A 17,040-nucleotide genomic window follows, 5' to 3' on the forward strand; every position below is an offset into this window, starting at 1 on the left:
TACCAATTACATAGAACAGAGTCAGGATTTCCTCTCAAAATGTGGGAAAGAAAGAATTAAAAAAAAAAAAGGCAATTTGAATTGGGACATCTGGGAAACTGGCCTGAATATCAGGAATTTGACTATGTTTATATTCTGTACCTCTCAATTCTGATATATATATATATATATATATATATTTGCTGTTGCTGTTCAGTCACTAAGTCACATGTGACTGTTTGCAACCCCATGGACTGCAGCACACCAAACTTCCCTGTCCTTAACTATCTCCCTGAGTTTGCTCAAACTCATGTCCATTGAGTTGGTGATACCATCCAACCATCTCAATCTCTGCCATCCCCTTTTCCTCCTGCCTTCAATCTTTCCCAGCATCAGAATATTTTCCAATGAGTTGTATCTTTGTATCACGTGGACAAAATACTAGAGCTTCAGCTTCAGCATCAGTCCTTCCAATGAATATTCAGGGTTGATTTCCTTTAGGACTGGCGGGCTTGATCTTCTTGCTCTCTAAGCAACTCTCAAGAATCTTCTCCAGCACCACAATTCGAAAGCATCAATTCTGCAGCACTCAGCCATCTTTATGGTCCAACTCTCACATCTGTGCATGATGACTGGAAAAACCATAGCTTTGACCAGAGGGACTTTTGTCGGCAAAGTGGTCTCTGCTTTTCAATATGCTGGCTAGGTTTGTCATAGCTTTTCTTTCAAAGAGCAGGGGTCTTTTTATTTCATGGTTGCAGTCACCATCCACAGTGACTTTGGAGCTCAAGAAAATAAAATCTAGGATTGGGAGCTCGTATACACCCGTGGCGGATTCATGTCAATATATGGCAAAACCAATACAGTATTGTAAAGTAAAATAAAGTAAAAATAAAATTTAAAGTTATAATATCAAAAAAAAGAAAAGAAAAAAAATAATTAAAATCTGCTACCATTTCGTCTTTACCCTATCTATTTGTCATGAGAGAATGGGACTGGATGCCATGCTCTTTGTTTTTTGAATGCTGAGTTTTAAACCAGTTTATTCACGCTCCTCTTTCACCTTCATCAAGGGGATATTTTGTTCCTTTTTGCTTTCTGCCATTAAGATAGTATTATCTGCATATCTGAAGCTATTGATATTTCTCCCTGCAGTCTTGATTCCAGCTTGTGAGTCATCCAGCCCAATGTTCTGCATAGAAGTAAAATAAGCAGGGTGACAACATACAGCCTTAATATACTCCTTTCCCAATTTTGAACCAGTTCATTGCTCCATGTGCAGTTGCTTGTTCCATGCTATTAGTTCTTGACCTGCACACAGATTTCTCAGGAAGCATGTAAGGTGGTCTGGTATTCCCATCTCTTTAAGAATTTTCCAGTTTGTTGTGATCCACCCAGCCAAAGTCTTTCACAAAGTCAATGAAGCAGAAGTAGGTGTTGTTCTGGAATTATTTTGCTTTTTTTATGATTCAATGGATGTTGGCAACTTAATCTCTGGTTCCTCTGCCTTTTCAAATCCTGCTTGTACATCTGGAAGTTTTTGGTTCATGTACTGTTGAAGCCTAGTTTGGAGGATTTGAGCATTACCTTGCTTGAATGTGAAACGAGTGCAATTGTGTGGTAGTCTGAACGTTCTTTGACATTGTCCTTCTTTGCAATTTGAAATGAAAACCAATCTATTCCAGTGCTGTGGCCATTGCTATATTTTCCAAATTTGCTGGCATACTGAATGTAGTTCTCTAGCAGCAATGTCTTTTAGAATTTGAAATAGTTCAATTGGAATTGCATCACCTCCACTAGCTTTGTTCCTAGTGATGCTTCCTAAAGGTCCACTTGACTTCACACACCAGATGTTGGGCTCTAGGTGAGTGATCATACCATTGTGGTTATCTGGGTCATTGAAACCTTTTTGTACAGTTCTTGTATTCTTGCAACTCTTCTTAATCGCTTCTGCTTCTGTTAGGTCCTTGCTGTTTCTGTCCTTTATTGTGCCCATCTTTGCATAAAATGTTCCTTTGGTATCTCTATTCTTGAAGAAATCTCTAGACTTTCCCATTCTCTTGTTCTCCTCTATTTCTTTGCATAATTGTTCACTTAATAATACTTTCTTATTTCTCCTTCCTATTCTTTGGAAGTCTGCATTCATTTGGGTATATATATTATAGAATATCATGTGGATGTATAATATTTAAGGTTGATAAGTTGTGATTGGTTCAGATAAGATGGTCTGTGATTATAGTCAGAATGACTTGTGTTTGGAACTTAACAGAAACTGTCTTGATTAGAGAAGCTTATATATGTATGTGTAATATATATGTACATATATGTAGATGGAAGCATATGTTATATACATGCATGTATATGCATCTGTATGTTATATATGTATGTATATGTTCCTCAGTTGCCTCTACATTATTGCCCACCACTATGATTTCTGATGAACTCAGGATGCTTCACATTTCTTGGGCAACTTGCTGATTCCTCTGGCTCTGAATCATCTGAACTGACTAATTTCTATATATTTTAAATAATAAACCTATTTCATATCACCATGAACTTGTGTCTCATATTTCCTTAAATGTGTAGTTTCAATTAATACTTATCAACAGTACAGTTGAGCAGGAGATCTGTTTTCTGAATACATTTATTTGAAATGTATTGTTCCTCTAAAAATGACATACTGTGCACATGTAAGTAGTTCCCTGGCAATCCTCACATAGTACAGACTGGTACTTGAAGATGCCAGAGGCTAGGATAAATAGGAAGGCTTTCTGTTTGTAGGAGTGTCAGTCTAGCACTTAATCAGCAAAACTTCTGCACTCTGGTAAAAAGAATAGGATAGTATGTAACTCAATGAGAGATTAAGATTGGACTATGAATTACACTTTGAAACACTGAAGTTTCTCATCACTCTATCACCCTTGCTTACTGCCGAAAGAAATTTCAAATTTTCCTTCATTCTGGTTCCCTAGAGATAATCAAACTCATGGAAGGAGTAATTAATGCATCTTGGTTGATTCTGAGAAATAACACTGTCACAATCTATGATGAGACCATATGGTAAAGATTAGCTTTTCCACCTACAGCTCAAAAATAATCTTTTTATTTTTAGGAACTGAAAAGTAGGATAGGAAATGAAAAGTATTCTGACAGAAAGGAGCCTCTTGATGAAGCCTGAATAAAGAATATCATGGACAAAGTACCTTTTCCAATTATAGTCTCTCTTCAAGTATGCTTTAGGTTAGCATAACTACTAGAAAAATGTGATTGCTGTAATAACAAAGATCTGAGTCTCAGGAGATAGCATTGTGTTGTGGAAAAGATACTAGTAGTCATATTTCCCTGGGTCTAAATATAGAAAAAATTGTTGTCAATTTTGATTCCAAGGGAGGAACAAACAATGATGAATGTTAAATATGAGATATACGAGAGATGAGATGCGCCAGGTTGTGATGCTATATTGTGGAGAAAGAGAATGGAAACGTAAGATTGTGTGTGTGCGTGTGTGTGTGTGTGTGTTAGTTGCTCGATCATGTCTGCCACTTTGCAACCCCCTGGACCATAGCCAGTCTCCTCTGTCCATGAAATTCTTCAGGCAAGAATACTGAAGTGGGTAGCCATTCCCTTCTCCAGGGGATCTTCCCAACCAGGGATCAAACCCAGGTCTCCTGCATTGCAGGCAGATTCCTTTACATACCTGAACCACCAGGGAAGTCAAACATAAGATGAATAGGCAACTATTAGCCCATTGTACTCAATAGATAATCTATTGTGTTGACAGAAGATGCAATGTATAATCAACATGATCAGTCTTTAGGTGGTGATGCTTGCATCCAAAAGTGATATCTATACCCCTAAAACCAAGAAGAATGGGCTGATAAGCTCTTGCTAAATATTTTTGAATGATTCTATCAATGTATTGAGCCATTAGCTACATTTGGGATATCTGTTATTTGCAGGAAAAAATTTTCAGTTGACACAAAAGGAGGAAAATTTTTGATGCTAAATTTACTCATGTTTCTATAGTTTATACCCCCCATGTGTTCCTTAACAACACTCTGAGACTTGGCTCAATCATTTTCAAGGCTTCTGTGGCATCATGAATCAGGAAAGTCTTCAAACATATTTAGGTTCAATTTCCTTCACCTACTATTTAACAAAGGAATACGTATGAATATCTCTCAAAAATTTTTTTGCTCTGACATTCTACAATTGCTCTCAAATGGTAACAAATGGTTTAAGTCATGGCCCTTCTTGACTTTGACTTATTTTCAGAAATTTTTAAGGCCTAAACGACCTGTGCATGCCACTTGTGTGTCACTTGAATTGTTCTCTATTGATTGAAGTCACAGATGTATACCCATTTACTGCTATTCCATTCATTTTTGAATTTATACTAAAAAATAAAAATAAAAACAATTTTTGATATTGGGGATAAGGAAACAGCCTACTCTTTAATATTGATTAGGTCTGTCAAATATAGTTGTGCAGTATTTACCCTGCACAAAAGTGGTTGGGCTAGGGGACTTAGGGAACAAAATGTCAACCACCATCTGTTTGCCAATCCATATATTCTGCTGTGAAATCTTTTACCTAAAGAGCAACTTTTTCTAATTTGTACAAAGTTGAGATTGATTTATCTGTACTTACATGAATCACTGGACTAGAGTGACTAATAAGCTATGCTGTCTATATTAAGTGGAACTTTTGAATCATATTTTCCAACTGCACCTCTAATAAAACCACTTCTATTTGTTCGTTGGTCTGTACTGGGCTGGGGAGATCCCCTGGAGAAGGAAATGGCAACCCACTCTAGTGTTCTTTCCTGAAAAATCCCATAGACATAGGATCCTGGCAGGGCTAAAGTCCATGGGGTGACAAAAGAGATGAACATGACTGAGCAAATAAACACAAACAACAACAAAACAGCTGTCACTGAAAAGACTTCTCCATTGGTGCTGGCAGAAAAATAGATGGTTCTGTTAATATAAATCCCTTAACTACAGACATGTTCCATGAACTGATTTAATTTTATATGTCCTTAATGGAGTTTTCTGTATTTATGTTTGTATGATGTGTGTTTTCAGTTTGTGTGTATTCACATGTATTGCAAACTATAATAAGAGTGTTTCTAATCATTATTGATAAAGCTCAATATTCAGAAAACTAAAATCATAGCATCTGGTCCCATCACTTCATGGCAAATAGATGGGGAAACAGTTTAAACAGTGGCTGAGTTTAATTTGGGGGGCTCCAAAATCACTGCAGATGGTGACTGAAGCCATGAAATTAAAAGACGTTTACTCCTTAAAAGGGAAGTTATGACCAAGCTAGACAGCATATTAAAAAGCCAGAGGCATTACTTTGCCAACAAAAGTCAATCTCGTCAAGGCTATGGCTTCTCCAGGAGTCAGGTATGGATGTGAGAGTGGGACCATAAAGAAAGCTGAGCACCGAAGAATTGATGCTTTTGAACTGTGGTGTTGGAGAAGACTCTTGAGAGTCCCTTGGACTGCAAGGAGATCCAACTAGTGCATCCTAAAGGAGACCAGTCCTGAATATTCATTGGAAGGACTGATGTTGAAGCTGAAACTTGAATACTTTGGCCACCTGATATGAAGAGCTGACTCATTAAGAAACACCATAGTGCTGGGAAAGATTGAAGGCAGGAGAAGGGGACAACAGAAGATGATTGGATGGTATCACTGACTCCATGGAGATGAGTTTTAGTAAACTCTGGGAGCTGGTGATGGACAGAGAGGCCTGGCATGATGTGGTCCGTGGGGTCACAAAGAGTTGGAAACGACTGAGTGACTGAACTAAACTGAACTGATGTGGAGGGGATAGTATTGAGGGGGAGTCAAATCTGTTTTCTTATTCCACCAGATCAGCCACCTAATTTCATCCCTGGATAAGTGAAGATCACCAAGATTTCTGTGTACTTCCCATTTATTACTTCATTTTCCTGGTTTTGAGAAAATAAATACTTGCTAAGTGCTTAAGAACTCGTTTACAAGACAAATTACATAAGGTGTATGTAACATGACCAGCTCACAGGAAACTTTCAATACACAGTAAATTTAATTATAGAAGTAAAAGAAATAACTATAAAAGCCATCAATTTGTGTTGTAGCTCAATCTCACATTTTGCAGAAACTGAAATTTGGCTAAGAGTGGTGACTTAACGTGTCTACAATCACACTGATGCTAGTGGTACACAAAATGCATTTTAACTGCACTGGACTTTCAGGACTTCTCCTAAGTCAATCTCATACAGTAGATAAGATCATGAACTCTGGATTCCAAATGCAGTTCTGAATCTTGGCTTCACGATATACTTACCTGGGTTACACTAAACAACTAAGTTAAATTCTCTATGTCTGTGCATTATCTCCTGTAAATTAGAAAAAATAGTAACATTTACTTCCTTTTCTGTGAATTCAGTGAGTTAAAGTGCTTAGATCAAGACCTATACTAGGAAATCAACCCTGAATATTCATTGAAAGGACTGATGCTGAAGCTGAAGCTCCAATATTTTGGCCACCTGATGTCCATTGAGTTAGTGATGCCATCTAACCATCTCATCCTCTGTCATCCCCTTCTTCTCCCGCCTTCAATCTTTCCCAGCACCAGGGTCTTTTCCAATGAGTCAGTTCCTTGCATCAGTTGACCAAAGTATTTGAGTTTCAGCTTCAGCAGCAGTCCTTCCAATGAATATTCAGGGTTGATTTCCTTTAGGATGGACTGGTTGGATCTCCTTGCAGTCCAAGGGACTCTCAAGAGTCTTCTCCAACACCACAGTTCAAAGTAATGTCTCTGCTTTCTAACATGCTGCCTAGGTTGTTCATAACTTTTCTTCCAAGGAGTAAGCATCTTTTAATTTCATGGCTGCAATCACCATCTGCAGTGATTTTGAAGCCCCCCAAAATAAAATCTGTCACTGTGTTTCTTCACAGTCAACTCTCATATTCATACATGACCACTGGGAAAACCATAGCCTTGACTAAATGGACCTTTGTTGGCAAAGTAATGTCTCTGCTTTTCAATATGCTATCTAGGTTGCATAATTTTCCTTCCAAGGAGTAAGCATCTTTTGGAGCCCCCAAAAATAAAGCCAGCCACTGTTTCCCCATCTATTTCCCATGAAGTGATGGGACCAGATGCCATGATCTTAGTTTTCTGAATGTTGAGCTTTAAGCCAACTTTTTCACTCTCCTCTTTCACTTTCAACAAGAGGCTTTTTAGTTCTTCTTCACTTTCTGCCATAAGGGTGGTGTCATCTGCATATCTGAGGTTATTGATATTTCTCCCGGCAATCTTAATTCCAGCTTGTGCTTCATCCAGTCCAGCATTTCTCATGATGTGCTCTGCATATACGTTAAATAAGCAGAGCGACAATATACAGCCGTGATGTACTCCTTTTCCTATTTGGAACCAATCTGTTGTTCTATGTCCAGTTCTAACTGTTGCTTCTTGATCTGCATACAGATTTCTCAAGAGGCAGGTCAGGTGGCCTGGTATTCCCATCTGTTGAAGAATTTTCTACAGTTTGCTGTGATCCACACAGTCAAAGGCTTTGGCATAGTCAATAAAGCTGAAGTTGATTTTTTCTGGAACTCTTGCTTTTTTGATGATCCAACGGATGTTGGCAATTTGATCTCTGATTCCTCTGCCTTTTCTAAATCCAGCTTCAGCATCTGGAAGTTCATGGTTCACATACTGTTGAAGCCTGGCTTGGAGAATTTTGAGCCTTACTTTGCTAGTGTGTGAGATGAGTGCACATGAGTTATAAACCATCAATAGACTATTTCTCATGGTGTCCATATGAATCTTGCTGAAAAGATAAAAGTTTTCTAAGTTTTTAGCCTTTAGCACACCACTGCTTCTTGATTCTGTGACGATAACCATCTTCTGGAGATCAGTTGCAAGGGATAAAAAGAGAGAAATGGAGAAAATGGATAACTCACCAATATATATGTTGTTTTGTCTTATTTTTCCCCTCCAAAATTCATTTTCTTTCTTTTTCTTTTTTTGGTACATTTCAGAGTCCTCAGGTAGTTGCTTTATATACTTTGTCTAGAGATTTTAGCTGTAATCAACAGCTTTGAACTGTTGTAATCAACAGGTTTGAAGTGTGTTTACTCCATGTAGTCTCAAACCAAGATACCTTGTGGGAGACTCTTCTCACATTTAAGCAGCAGATATTTTTAATAGCTCAATGGCTTGAGGAAAAGATTATGAAATAATAATAACAATTGTCAACTTAAAAAATGCAAAACATGAGAGTTGTGAGTTAAGTTGCATTTGAGGCAAAATGAGGACTGCAGTCTGGGAGACAGCAGCTCAGGTAACTCTGAAAAACTGCTCCAAAGAGGCTGGGGGAAAGGTCAACATATATGTGATTTTGATGAAGGTGGAATATGTGCAGTCAAGCACATATTTTTCCAGAAGGTTTCTACTAGTCTTGTGAGGCTTTTGTTAGTCATGAGCAACACTCATCACCATGAAGGATTTTAATGCTTTTCCAGATATGAGGAGATACAAAAATTGGGCTCATAAAATCAGGTCTTGAAAATAACTGTCTAAAGAATTTCCTTGCCAATTTTACTCAGAGCGCAGAGTGTCTTAATTTTGCTCTTTACCCTGAACTCTTTTCAAGGAGTGTAGAAAAGGTCAGCAGGTGGAACAGCATGTGATTTAATCCTTGTTGAGGTAGATGTGCCAATTTGTAGTTGACACATAATAATGATAATTAGCATGTTGAGGCTTTACCATATATCAGCTACATTTTCCTTTATTGTATTTTATTTTCATGCAATCTAATAAAAAACTATATTGTGCCCACTTCACAGCAAAAGAATCAGACAAAGACTCAGAAAACTTCAGCAATGTATCCAAGAATGCATTAGGAAGTAATAATAGAAATGTGATTGAACCACAGGCCTGTAACCTGTAGGACCTATTTACCCTCTACATTACCTATAGTCAACTTCTTGTTCTGCTTTGCAGTCTCTTCCAAGGCAGCTCAAGAAAGAGAATGTGGGCTAGGGAAAACCTGTATTTTAATTTTGGCTGTGTGCTTTGGACAAAGTGTTATGTTTTCTAAATTCTACTCTTCTATAAATTGGAGGTAAACTCCTTTATGTATATTTTTCAATGAAAACCAGAGAACAAACATGTAAAGAACCTGTCTCAATTCATGGAAAAAAGATCAGAACACAATAAGCTCTAGGTACTACTATTTTTATTTGAATGCAATGTATGGCAAAACCAATACAGAATTGTAAAGTAAAAAAAAAAAAAAATAAATAAAAAAAAATGTAAATATAAATTCTAGTATACAAAGATTGCCTGCATGCTAAGTCACTTCAGTTGTGTCCAAATCTTTGCAACCCTATGGACCATAGCTCATCAGGCTTATCTGTCAGTGGGATTTTTCAGGCTTGAATACTGGAGTGGTTCGCCATGCCCTCCTCCAGGGCATCTTCCTGAGCCAGTATGTAAATATTGTTACTGATGTTTATGGTGAGTAAGTTAATTTTTAAAATTTTGTGATTTAGCCAATATTTACCCTGAGAAAAGTTGAAAACTGGCTTTAGAAATCAAAGGTACTATTTTAAAATCATATATCATTTTAATGTTAATATATAATTATTGAAAAGTTATAGTATCATCTCACTATTTTTTTGGTGTAAAAATAGATTTAGGAATAGTGTTTTGGAAACTGAAAAGAAAATAAAAGATAAGGACTGTGATATTGAATATGCTAATAAATAATGTAATATGTAGGCTTTTGTAAACTGATTTTGCCATTTCTCCCACTAGAACTTTCCTGTTTGCTGTGAATGTAAATGCATGTTCAGAAATTTACTAATTTAACATTTTAGCAAAGTGGTGGCAAAAAAAACCAGGTCCCTCTTGTCAGAAAAAAAATGAAAGGCAAAGGAAGAAAGCATTCTAGCTAAATTAAGAATCAGAGATAAAACTTTAGGTAATGCTAAGCTAGGCCTGAGCTGCAAGGGAATTGTATCTTGACCTTTACAAAGATCTGGAAAGGTCAAGTGATCTGGAAGCTAGATCAGTCTCCTGTGGCAGAAATTTCCTGAGGCTTGTCTAGACTTGACCTTACTTACTTTAAGTAATGATGTTTATATACTGACAAATATTTTGATCAGTAAAACTAGCACACTCAAATAAGTACAGTTATCATTTTAAAGATTTCTTTGCTAGCCCAGAGAACCTATTTTTCCTCAAAATAATTTATTTTTAAAAACATACGGTACTGATTCATAATCAAGGAGAAGTCAGCAAATGGCCCATGTTGACTTATTCAAAAATAAAAATAAAAAAAGGAATAATGCCTGGGAAGTTGCTGATATAAGAGAAAACAGTATGTGTTAACTTGAATCACATAGCAATTTATTTGCTTATTCAATTTTCTTTCAACATAATTATTGAGTGCCCACAATGTGCCAGAAGGCATGACTAGACCCTGCAAATACGAAGATGAACAATGAAGACCTCGACTAGCTCTCATGGAGAATGGAGTTAAATGAGGTAGACAACAACACAATTATGGAAAGAAATATAATATTTTAACTTTATAAGAAAAGCCCGAGTGTTTCATGGGCACATTAGTAGTAAAAATACTTAGTCTGAGAGGTGAGACAGAACTTTCCTCAGAAAGTAACGATTGGGCTAAAATTAAAATCAAATGGAAATTTAATTATATGAAGGGGAACAGGGTAGGCAAAGGGAGAAACATTCCAGATATTTCAATGTGGATTCTATTCAGTAACAGACGGCACATTCAAAAGAAGTTAACTGAAAATAATTTAAGGCAAGGGTTAAAAGAATCCACAAGGTAATGATGAAGCACAAAGGAAGGAGAATAAATATAAAATCCTTGCCATTTTTTGTTCTGACATGGCAAGGTGAAGGTGTCATCCAAAACCAGTGTATCTGGTGCCACGGGAAAAGTCCAGGAAGGAAGTTATAATTGGTTATTGAACAGGATTATAAGTGATTGAACAGGATCAGAAAAAAAAAAAAAAAAAAACCTGTGACATGGCAGAGATGCAAGGGTGAGGATCCCCATACATCCCTACAATATCCTGCTAGTGAGTACAGGTGGGGTGAAGGAAGGATAACCAGAACATTAGTCAAATGGAATAACTCGTTCAGAGGGAGACAAGAATGAAAGAACACAGAATAAATTCCATTTGATTTGGGGGTGCATAAAGCATGCTAAAATGCCTACTTTTTCTCTGTCAGGGATTCTGAAAAGTTTAGGAAGAGGGATATGAAGTGTATACCTTGAAGAAGGATGTAGATCTTTTTTTTTTTCCACAAGGTGTTTCTGTATTTAAAGAATCTATACAGATATTGAAGCTTTAGAAAGGAAATGAGAGAAAAGGCTCTGTGAAAATTAATTTAGAGAACCTGAGATTTTAGATTCAATGATTTTATAGTGATTTTTCAATGTTTGTTCATTTAATTAAAGCAAAAATATTATTCTAACTGTAAAGTTATTCACGATATGTGTTAAAGATTGTGAGGCAAACTTTATTTGGGGAGACTATTAGACTAAGGTTAGGGAACCATTGGGATGAACCACTGCAAGGAGATCAAACCAGGCAATCCCAAAGGAAATCAGTCCTGAATATTCATTGGAAAGATTGACGCTGAAGCTGAAACACCAATACTTTGGCCACCTGAACCAAAGAACTGACTTATTGGAAAAGACCCTGATGCTGGGAAAGACTGAAAGCAGAAGGAGAAGGGGATGACAGAAGATGAGATGACTGGATGGTATCTCCAACTTGATGGACATGAGTTTGAGTAAGCTCCAGAAGTCGGTGATGGACAGAGAAGCCTGGCATTCTACAGTCTATGGGGTTGCAACAAGTCAGACATGACTGAGTGACTGAACTAAACTGAATTGAGATGGATTTTGCAGAGAGGGCAACAGACTGGGTTCAACTGCAAATACAAGAAGAAAAAGTGGGATTTATATTCAAAGAACAGGATGGAGATCAGTAATAAATTTTCTTAGAAGAAATATTAGTGGTAAGGATGGGGTGGGGGGTTTCTGGCTAATAAGATTTTCATTAAAGACAGGCTAGGACATTAATCCTAGTGTGTGGTTAAGGATGATACCAAATCAGATATCAAGGGTGATTAGTTATCAATAATGGAGAATTCTGGCTAATTTGATTTAGCAGGATTTTTGCTAAAATTGAACAGACCATACAAGACATACACAAAAACTGAAGTGTAGGGCCTTTGAGAAGATATTACAGATGAGTCTGAGTAGAATTTGATCAAGAAGAGAATCTTAGTCATAACTGTAAAGCTATTTCTTAAATGACATAGCACTGTAAGACTTAAAAGAGGATTAAAATAGATCATGGCCTATGCTTGCTTCTGAGAGTGGTCAAGGGGTGAAGTTAACTAGGGAACCCATTATGAATCAAGGGAGTAAAAACCCCAAACTTTCATTTAGTAGAGATGAAAAAAGTAACTAGTCCGAATCTCAGGAGGTTATAGGTAATCATCATGAAGAGGATGTGTAAGGAACAAACTCAAAATGTAGTGGAATCAGATTTCTACCAAGAGGCTGTGATGCCTTGATTTTCTCATCCTAAAACAGTAATTCATTCTCCAGTCAGAAGATGCACTGCATATAAGTATGTCTCATGTCCATGCTTTGACTAGTAGCAGTTTTACTGACCTCAGTGTCCAGAAATGAGGACCAGAAATAACATTGTCTGCAGGCACTGTACTGTCATATTTATGATATAAATAGCAAAAGCTTGTTCATGATTCATTATTTGTGAGTGCATCACTACTTTTTTCACTGACATTGAACAGAAAGAAAACCATGATTGATGAGCAAGAGAGAACATTGAAGAAAAAAGATAAAATGTCATAAGGTCAGTTCAGAAGTAACTGAGCAGCTGGCACTAAGAATTTTTAAACAGTCTTTATTGTGATAAGGGATTGCATTTAATATGAGCATTTTTTTCTTAAAATTGTGGATATGGAATTCACTAAAAATAATTGTATATATATGAACAAAATGCTATTTTTATAAGCACACATTATCTTAATATCTATTATGAGGCTGGGTTTCCACTGAAAATATTTTCATTTTATAGAGTAATAATATACTTGTCCTTTCATCTTACTTAAAAAGCTACATTGAATGGAGATATAGAAAAGCACTGACCTCCAGGTATGATGGAACAGGAAATGTATATAGGGAATGAAATAGATGTATGAAATGTAGATAAAAGTTACCCTTTAAAGAGAAATTCAAGTACCATTGCTCTCTAAATTTGCTGAACTGTATATAATGGCAAACATACAATCTAGTCTATGAAATATGAACATTTCAAAAAGTTCTTTGGTTTAAACTTATAAAAAGACATACTAGAGTTTACAGAGAGAAAAGCAAAGGAAGATCTGAGAACTCACAACTGGCTTGCTCTCCGGATTCTTAGAAGTTTATGTTTGTTACATATATAAAACTGCTAAGATTTCATATAAATAGGATAAAACTTGTATTCTAAAATAGCAATCATATAATTAATTTCAGGGTTTCTTTTTTCATTTAGGTTAAATGAAATTGTTTAACTTTGCTTTTAAAAAAAATAGGAAACTGACCCAGATAATCTGCATAGTAGATATGAAATTCTTTGTAAGTGAGAGAATAATCCAGGAGTCAAGCTGATGATATCCTCTGATTGTTTGAGTCTGACTCTTTGCAACCTCATGAGTGGCAGCCCACCCGGCTTCCCTGTTCTTCACTGTCTCCTGGAATTTTCTCAAACTCATGTCCATTGAGTCAGTGATGCCATCCAACCATCTTACCCTCTGTTGCCCCCTTCTCTTCTTGCCCTCAATCTTTCCTCACATCAAGGTCTTTTCCAGTGAGTCAACTCTTCACATCAGGTGGCCAAAATATTGGAGTTTCAGCTTCAACATCAGTCCTTCCAATGGTTAGAGAATGCTAAAATAAAATCACTATTGTGTTTTATAAAGAGAGACAAATGAAACTAGTTTCAAGGCTCAAATTGAAACTAGTCCAAATTTTATTTTGAAAATTGGAGTAGCAAGGAAGAATTTTTCTTGGCCTAGGTTAGAATGTGATCATACATACCTTAAGTTTTTATGTGTTTGTTTGTTTTAATTTATTCATGGAGATCAGTCTGGGAAGTTTGATGGCTTGATCGTATTAACTGCTGTTACTAACTTGAGGAAATAGCTCATCTCCATCACCTCAGATGCATTTGCTTTGCAGAACACTGTGAACATGAAGAAGAGTGCTATTGGTTTTGGCATCCTTATGAAATACAAAGGATTTTGGCCATCTGCCGAGAACCTTCCTCTAGAAACTGCATTGCATTCTTTACCATTCCAGCTGTTATGTTGCAGAAATCATATATCCTGTAAACTCCAGTTAGCCAGGTGTCCTCCCAACAACTGCTAATAAAGGAATCTTGCCAACATCGTAATGAAGTCTCATGAAGCTGCAGCACTGCTTGTCTTCATCCAGCAGCTCCAGGCCTGCAGAGAAATGGGCTTTCTCGAGCTTAATTAGGCCAACGTTTGGCAAGAAATGCCTCAATATGTAGAAATCTCTTCTCCAGAAATGAACAATCAAAGTCTTGCTCCTTATAGTTTCTGGAATAATCCATCAGAATGAAGTTCCAAGTGAAGCTTCTTATCCAGTAAGCTTCCATTTTTAGCTGCAGTTTTGAAAACTCATCTTGAGAATTTGAAGAGAATAAACAGATTTCTTTCATTTCAGAAATAAAAACGTATTCTTGGACTTTGGTAAGTAAAGCAGTGATATTGTAAATAGGTTCATCATAGAGTTGGCAAGAATTATAACCCAATATGTAGTTATGGTCCAAGCTTGGCACTTCCTCCAGTATCTCTTCTTCATCTTTTTTATATTAGAATACAATTGCTTTATCTTCTTTGTCTTATTTGTTGAATAAATTAAAAAATAAAAGCCTAAGCTTCTGTGTCACTCGGGGTTCTCTAAGTAAAGAGATAGGATGTATATATAGAGAGATACATATTATAAGGAATTGGCTTCCATAATCATGGAGGCTGACTGCTTCAAAATTTGCAGTAAACACTGATAAGCTCAAGACCCAAAAAAGCGTAATGCAGCTCCAAGCCAAAGTCCAGAAACATGAAGACCCAGGATTCTGAGACTGATTAGGTGAAGCTCAATCACATGTGGAGAACAATCTGCTTTAACCAAAGTTTGTTGGCTTAATATTTACCTCCTCAAGAAACATCTTCCAAGTTGATACATAAAATTAGCTATCATGAGTCCACTGCTTATCAAAATAATACTCATGCACATCTCCTTATATCATACTTAATTACCAAATAAAGACAATAACAAGGACATATGTCCACCTAATATAATATAGCTATTATGTGTCAACTGAAAGTGCACTAATCCTTTCCATAGAAAAGAATACAAAAGTCCTAGGTTGTTGTATTGATATATTCTACTTGATATCCAGTAACCTAAATGCATGTATGTGTATGTGAAATTGCTTCAGTCATGTCCGACTCTTAACAACTTTTTGGACTGTAACCTGCCAGGCTTTTCTGTCCATGGGATTCTCCAGGCAAGAATACTGGAGTGACTCGCCATGCCCTCCTCCAGGGGATCTTTTCAACCCAGGGATTGAACATGTGTCTCCTGAGTCTCCCACTCTGCAGGCAGGTTTTTTGTTGTTGTGTTTTTTTTTTTTTTTTTTACTGCTGAGCTGCCAGAGAAGCCCATAACTTAAATACTATGGTGTAAAAATAAAACACTTAAATATTGTAATATAAAGTCAATATATCTATTGTAAGTCAATACATCTATTGTATATGATAAAGGAGTAAGAGAGGGAAGAAAACAAATGTATTTAGTCTCCATATACAACATACTCTTAGCAAAATAAAAAGGAAATATTCATGATAACTACAGTCTTTATTTGTATAACTAGTTATATGGTCATAGCTACTTCCTTCCACTAACTGTTCTGTATTCCCTTTGCCTTCAGGAAGCACTTAAGCTGGTTGTAGTTCTTTACCTAGTAGATTGACCCAAATCTTTATTCTTGAAGGCTCTGAGCCATTAGTAGTCATATCTGAATTGGATTGTTGCAATTTTCTATTGACTTTAATCACAGGGAATGGTAATACTAAGACATGACAGAAAAGCTCTCCTATATTGCATATATAGTCTTTCTGACCTCTATAGCAGAGTACCAGCCCGATTTCATTCTGACAGTCAGAATCAATCACTCCAGCCAGCAGAGTAACTCCCTGTGTGCTGATGCAGAGGCACGAGGAGTCCAACATGGCCAGGTGGCAGTCTTAACTTCCAGTTCAATAAATCATTAATAAGAAGTTTTTCTTCCTTTGAAACTAAGATCTCTAGGGCAAGAGCATAAGTGATGGGAATAAGAAGCAAATTTTTTTTTCTAGTGGGTTACTAGAGGTAATAATGAATGGTGCCATTCTCATGTCTACATCTTTATTCCTAGACCCATAAATTCTGGCTATGGGAAGAAACAACACCATATATTGGATGCTAATTCAAAGCATACACATCCTTCTGGGAAGCTTGCTTCAATTTTGCAAGATATTCCTCCCCACTGGCTGAGTCTTCAAAAGGCCATTCTATTCTTCTACAAAGCTAGCTGCTTTAGGACAGCGGTGAACATGGTAAGACCAATGAATCGTATGAGTAAAAACTCAATTTTTGCACTGTCTTTGGTGTGAAAAGAGTTCCTTGCTCAGAAGCAATACTGCATGAAATATCTTGATGGTATTATGGCACTGTCTATGTTCAGGGACAGTAGTTTTGTCAGAAGCAGTGAACACATGGGAAGAAAATCCTTATCCAGCATGAGTATCTATTCCAATAAGAACCATCACCACTATTTTCAGATCATGCCGTGGGCTATCAATACTTTTTGAATACTGAAAATAGAGTCATTAGTATATTTCAATATAATCAGATTAGAGAGCAAGTTG

This window comes from Oryx dammah, unplaced genomic scaffold (genome assembly GCF_014754425.2).
Source record: "Oryx dammah isolate SB20612 unplaced genomic scaffold, SCBI_Odam_1.1 HiC_scaffold_6, whole genome shotgun sequence".
In the NCBI taxonomy this organism is placed as follows: domain Eukaryota; kingdom Metazoa; phylum Chordata; class Mammalia; order Artiodactyla; family Bovidae; genus Oryx; species Oryx dammah.